Genomic DNA, 7,030 nt, shown 5'->3' with positions numbered 1-7,030 from the left:
CTTTAGATCAAGGAAACAATATTAATCATGTTTGTGTCTCCAGTGGGAGCACAGAGTGGATATGAGGAAAAATGACTCAGCCAAGTAATGATTCAAGGGTAGGAATCAGTGTACTTTTTTTGAATTGAATTGCATTGAAATGAATGGACAGAAACATGTTCCTCCAGGAAGTTAAACTTCATTCCGCTGCACAATTATCAAAATTACCCTGGAGTTTTTCCTACAGCCTGTTTGTTAATCCAATTTAAAATTTAGAGCCAAATATTTTAAAATTTAAAAGTTTATCGGAAAAAAAATGTATACTTGGAACAATAAAGTAAGAACCAGGAGAGACTGGAAAACATTAATTAAATTTACTTTGGGGTGATTTTAGAGGTCATATCGTCAAATCAGAATATTTTATTAAAACAAATAACCGAGGCTTCCGTTGTTATTCCTAAGGTCATAACCTAATACATTCAACTTTAAAGATGGACTTCAAAAGTTGAGTTGGTTTTATGTTTTGGAAAAAATGGGAACATTTCCTGCTCCTTTTATGAAGGTAATGTATCCTGAAGGCAAACCTCAACACCACTTAAAATAGAATTCTGGAACTCTGACACGTAAGGAACCTGTAAACCATCGCTCCCGTCCTTGCAATAAGATCAAACTGGACAGACTATAAAAGCTGATGGCTTTTCTCGGAAACTAGGAGAAGGGAGGTCAGGACACAGTGTACCCAGAAATCTGGAGAGACAGGTTTATCCAGAGAGTCACAGGCAGGATGAGCTGGTCCCAAACAAGCAGCTGCTGGAGCCTCCACTGGGAGGAACGGGAGGTGGTCCTTTTGATGAATTGCTGGAAACTGAGAAGTTCATTGGGTTTTCACAGTCAAGACCTATCCTGGCCCTGGCCTCAGGAAGGGAGGTGCAACAGGCTGAGGCGTGCCCAGAACCTTCTCTCTACAAAAGCTCCCTCTGGGGGGAGAAAGCTGTCAGGCCCTCAGAATAGCTGGGGAGGAGTCCAACCATCCTCCCATCTCTCCAGAAGAAGAAGTTACATGTTCCCTACATCATAGTCAACATGGGGAGGGGTTCGTGAAGGAGAGTAGGCAGCCAGCCAGCATGCAGGGCCCAGGACAGAATGAGTGGCACTGGAGAGGCACGTGAAAGCCACAGCCCCGGATGCAGACCAGCTCCAACACGAGATGTAGCTCAAAGAACGCAGAAGCCTGCCCTCCTCCAACCTCACTGCATGCCAGCAGGGCTCCTGTTTGGGAACACAGACCCTCTCTCTCTCTGACGAGGGTCTCTCTGATGACCCTCTCTCTCTCTGACCCTCTCTCTCTCTGACTTCCCAGATGGGGAAGTCTGGGTTCAAGGGACAGGCAAAGGTAGGGACACCAGACGGACAGCAAGCACTGAACAGGCAGAACCCCTGGCCAGATTAACATGAATCCTCACACCAAGGCTGGGGTACCTCCCCGTCACACAGTACGACACGTCTGGCTTTCAACACAAAGTGTACAAGGCGTGATGAAGGCAAGAGATGAGCAGTCGCCAGAACCAGAGTTGGATATGGGACAGAGGCTGGAATCGTCATATGAAGAACTTACGAGAACGGTGATTAATATGTGAAGGGCTCTAATAAGAGGAGAGAAAACACGTGACAGCAGATGGATACTGTCAACGCAGAGAGTGAAAGTTCCAAGAAAGAATCAGAATTAAATGTGAGAAACCAAACTCGGTGAGAGAGATGAAGAAGCTTGGGGGTGGGGGGGGGTGGGCAGTGCTAACGAATAGACTCGACTCAGCGGAGGCAGAGTCCCTGAGATTGTGGATAGGTCAATAGACACTTCCAAACTGAGTCACACACACAAAAAGAATGAACAACACAGAGCAGAACAGCCAAGACCTGTAAGGCCACAGACCAGTGTCCGCACCCAGGCATTGACTCTAGTTAGTGATTTCCCATGTGGGCGCATGTTAACCATTCCCAAGGCAGCACGCGTGCAGACTGGAATCGAACAATTATGTAAAGGGGCAGCAGGTGGTGGGAGCCGGGCTCCTCACTGTTGGAGAGGAGGTTACAGAGAAGCAAGGGGGTGAAGTGACACGATTCCAGTGGTGATGGCTCTGAGTCAAAGGTAGGGAGAAACACATTTGCCCCCATACAGGTGCAGATCTGTGCAAATGGAAATGGTCACAGGCAAGCATACACGCCAGGTAGTTTGCTTATGTGCATTCCCTTGCTCTGGCAGCTGAGGAGAACTAAACGCAAAGACACCTCTGTACCAGTGAGCACGCCTGGAACGCACACCTTGGCTTCTAATACCACTTTCCAGTAATCGGAATCCCAGGGTTTCTGGGAGTTACTAGGACGGGGGCAGGAAATACACCAGAAGAAACAGAATAATCTAGTAACGCCAGAAAGTACGGAAATGCTAACCGAAAGCAAACAACAAAACCAAACCAACAAAACACCTTCAAAAACTCACATGTGATGAAGTTTTGTCAAAGGAACACAGGAGAAACCCAGAAAGAGCTCCCAGCGGCCAAAGCAGCAACAATTTGAACAAGAGAAATATATAAAGTGGCTCTGGAACATAGCCACATTGGAATACAACCCAAAGGCTAACACAAACATCTGTGTGGCCGTAGCGATGGAACCAAATTATCGAACAAATAAATACACCGGAGAGAAGAGACAAAGGACGCGGGCAGACGTATGCAGATCATAGGGGTCGGGGCATGACTCCCCATCTGGGCACAGGGCTGGAAGGAAGGGCATCTCCTCCCCGATCTGCTGCAGAGAAACAGAATCGTTGCAGTGGATCAGAATTTACAATCTTGCTAGAAACGGCTGACAACGACAGAACACACACTGTTGAGTGACACCGTCCACCTCTCAGAAGCATGCTCAGGCATGACTGTGTTTTGTAGCAGGTATGCACGTATCGATGGAGACTCATTTGCAATGCGTTTCAGACATGTCCCCTCTTGCCCAGACAGCGAGGTGAGCAGAATTGCCTGGCTTCTGACCTGACTGTGCTAGCCCTTAACCATCCTGCAAGCCCCTAGGTCCTATGCCAGCCTACAACAGAAGAGAATGTTCCATCCGGCAGGATAGAAAGACAAGTGGCAGGACATCTTCAGTCTCTGTCTTGGATTGCATGTGCCCGGTCTTTGTCATCGTTGCACATTCCCAGAGGAGCTCTCCATTTTGAGGTGTCGTGAGTTTATGCCCTATTTCCCCAATTATTCGATAAGACCCTTGAGTATAAGACCCCCTCCTTCTGTTCTTGTACAACAGGACCTTAAACCCAGGCCCAAACGCGGGATATTCAGCATAGTGAATATTCAAGAACTTAACCTCACCTTCTTCATTTTGCAGGTCAGCTGAATAGAGCTGGGGATTTAAACATGTGACCCCAGAACATCTGCACAGTCCACAACATGATCACCTGAATGTGTTATGAAGATTCGTATTCGGAGACACTTAACACCTCTGTTGAGCTTGGAGATTATTTTTCTAATGCAGTCGGGAGGGGAGGTCAGCCACAGCTGATAAACACACGCGTTAAGCAAGCACACTCTTTTCTTCTTTACACGTTGATTAGAGATGTTACAATGGGTGCTATTATTCAAGTACGTGGGGACAAGTGATTTCCTGGGGTGCTGGCAATCTCTGAGCAGGAGACAGTTTTCAGGCAGATGAGCCCGTCTTTTCCAGGGTTGTGTCTGTACCTGCTGGTTTCATCATGTGTTCGCTGCATAACTTCTGCCAAGGCTTGTCAGGATCTCGTGTTTAAACACCATACGCACACATGTGGAAAGTAATGAAATCTAGAAAGCAAACATCATTTTTTTGTCGTTGTCCCCATAGCAGGAGTACAAGTGATGACAATTTGAAAATTGAGTCGTGCATATTTTCGTGCTCTGATACCCTAACTAGAAGGAGATTCACTAAGAAAGCCAAGGAGGAAATAAATTCATGTCAGTCATTCTATATTAGCTTATCACTAGGACGTAAGTGTCCCAGAATCCTCGCCAACAGGGCCAGGCTGCTGTGCTGCCCACATTCCACAGTGAGAATTTCTCTGTCCCCCCAAAGTCCCCCGTGTGTCTGGGATGCACACTCTAGGACTTGGGTTATGAAACCTGTTCTCCTGTTAGCCAGGAATGAACCGTTGAAGGGGTAAGACTAGCCACGGGCCTCCCAGAGGCCTCTGCAGTGCGGGCGTGAGAGCGCCAGAACATGGAGGAAAGGAAGAAACACAGGAAACATGAGTGGTCAAACACTATGCTGTCTCATCATCTACTTTTGCCTGCAGCGAACTGCACAAAGACCGATTATTTGTTTTTTTTTTAATTTTTTTTTCAACGTTTATTTATTTTTGGGACAGAGAGAGACAAAGCATGAACGGGGGAGGGGCAGAGAGAGAGGGAGACACAGAATCGGAAACAGGCTCCAGGCTCTGAGCCATCAGCCCATAGCCTGACGCAGGGCTCGAACTCACGGACCGCGAGATCGTGACCTGGCTGAAGTCGGACGCTTAACCGACTGCGCCACCCAGGCGCCCCAAAGACCGATTATTTGTAAGTTCAACTGTGCGCAACATAAACACATTTACTTTATGTGACCCTCCTGAGGGAATGTAGGCGTTACTAAATATGTTTCATTTGCTTCCAGCCTTGGATCAACCCTAGTTTTCTTGGATCCCATAAGCAAGGTAAAAATTTGATTGAAACAATAAAATATAAATATCGTTCTTAAGTATGACAATGTCATGTAAAAGGCCTATACGTTAGTTTGTAAGTATAAGCAACAAAGCAAGTGTTGAGGCACTTACGCGTAGACTTCCAGTACTCGGGTATGTAGGAACACCAGGCATTTCTCCAGGAGGACGCAAAATGCTTCAGTCAGCTCATGCTATTACTATAATTTACATCCTGACACTTACATTACCTCTATTGGGTCATAAAAGTCACCTCCTTAATCGTTTTAAGATCACGTCGAAAACACTGATTTGAGGATCTTAACTTTTGTAGTGTGTTTCTTCAATTCTTGATGTTTGCAAAGTTTGGATTACTCGAAGCCACAATTTTTTTTCATTTTTTAAGTTTTATTTAAAGTACTCTCTACGCCCAATGGAGGGCTTGAACTCACGCCCCCGAAATCGAGAGTCATTCACTCTTCTGAGTCAGCCAGGTGCCCCAAAGCCACTACAATTTTAAAACAACTAACAGCCTTCTGGGTCCGACAATTATTCATTTTTAAAAATAATTTGATTGAAAACATTTTAATTTTGGAGTCTTCCAATCCAAAAGTTTTAAACATCTTCTCATTAATAATCTTATTGAATTTATATTGGAGCTTATGCACTCTGTTTACTGTTTTTTCCTCAAAAAAGAGAACGCAAATGGCAGGGATCATTTGTATTAAAGGTTCAGATTCTTCCCTGCCCTCTACCACCCATGGAGGTTTGGGAATCCTTCTGGCACATTTTCAGTCCTGTAAAGAGTTGCAAAAATAATCCAGATAAGTCCCATGACCTTCGCCCATACTCCCCCGTTGCTATCGTCTTACCACACGAGCTTTGCTATTTGCTCTTTGTCTCTGAATCCTGAAGAGCTCCGGGTGTGTGTATTTCCAACCAACAACGGGACATAATGTGCAATGACAAAAATTGAGAAATTTATGGTTAAACTGTTTTATTACTGTTTTTTTTTTTTTCAGATTTTCCCAATTGTCCCAAAATGTACTTTATGGCAAAATAAACTCCAGGATCGTGAGTTGCGCGTGGTTGTCACGTGTCCCCCCCAGTGGCCTTCAGTGGGGGCCGTTCTTCAGGCTTCCAGTTTCACGACATAACATTGTGAAGACTGCCTGCTGACTCCCATGAGCCTGTCCCGATGGCGCACGTTGGGGTCACACTCTTCTCGGTGTCCTGTCAGGGGGCACATGGTCAGGAGGGCCAGCCAGTTAATGTTGGCCATCTCCCTACGATGCTGTCTTCCAGGCCTCCGTACAGTAAGGTTACGATTTTTTCCCACTGTGATTTAGAAACATCTTAATGGGGACGGTTTAAGACTATGTTTAGGGGGTGCCTGGGTGGCTCAGTTGGCTGGGCGACCGACTGCGGCTCAGGTCACGATCTCGCGATTCGTGGGTTCGAGCCCGGCGTCGGGCTCTGTGCTCACAGCTCGGAGCCTGGAGCCTGCTTTGGATTCCGTATGTGTCCCTCTCTACCCCTCCCCTGCTCACACTCTTGATGGCCAAGTGTTCCCTCGGGTTTTTCTATTATCAATGTATTGTGTTTTTGTCAAGCACCCTATTTATGCAGCTGTTACTAAAGTACTTCAGTAGCAGTAACAAAATGGGCGTTCTGTCAGGAAACAGCCCTTACCTGCAGCTCTTTGAATTTTGCACAGGCCGTATTGATCCTTGTAAATCCCAGAGACTTGGCATCCGTGGCTGTTCCAGAAGCAGCTGGCCCACTGCTGACCTGGGAGCCAGAGGCCCGCTGTGCCGGGTTCTCCGTCCCAGCTCCACCTACAATGGCTGCTAGCATGTCTCGCTTGTATACCTGCTGCTGTGGTGTTAAAATCACATCAAACCAAGGTGAAAAGGAGACACGTAGCAAACACCAGGCTGCACGGGGAAGGTCGGCAAGGACACAGTGAAGAGTAGTGAAAAGCACAAGAATGTGGGTCAATCATTTCATCCCTGACCTTCAAGCTCTTCTCCCATCGAAGGATGATGTGAGTCATCTAATTGGATTGCCCCAAGGAATAAATCAGATTAGAAACGCACTCTGACTAGCAACCAGAAGCTACATTTTCTGGGACACTAATTGCTGCCGGGCTCCGTTACCGCCACTCAAGTCAACAACCCCACTGTATCCTCAGGACAGCCTGGTCCGTCAAGTTTTATCCGTCCCATGTCCAGATGCAGAAGTTGACATACAAGGTAAGAAGGATTGCCTGGAGATAGACCCGCAGATCTGGGGTTCGAGCCTGGTCTGTCTGACTCCCAAGCAAGGATGGGA

The sequence above is a fragment of the Leopardus geoffroyi genome, chromosome D3, assembly GCF_018350155.1.
Source record: "Leopardus geoffroyi isolate Oge1 chromosome D3, O.geoffroyi_Oge1_pat1.0, whole genome shotgun sequence".
In the NCBI taxonomy this organism is placed as follows: Eukaryota; Metazoa; Chordata; class Mammalia; order Carnivora; family Felidae; genus Leopardus; species Leopardus geoffroyi.
Note: the sequence above shows the minus strand (reverse complement) of the source record.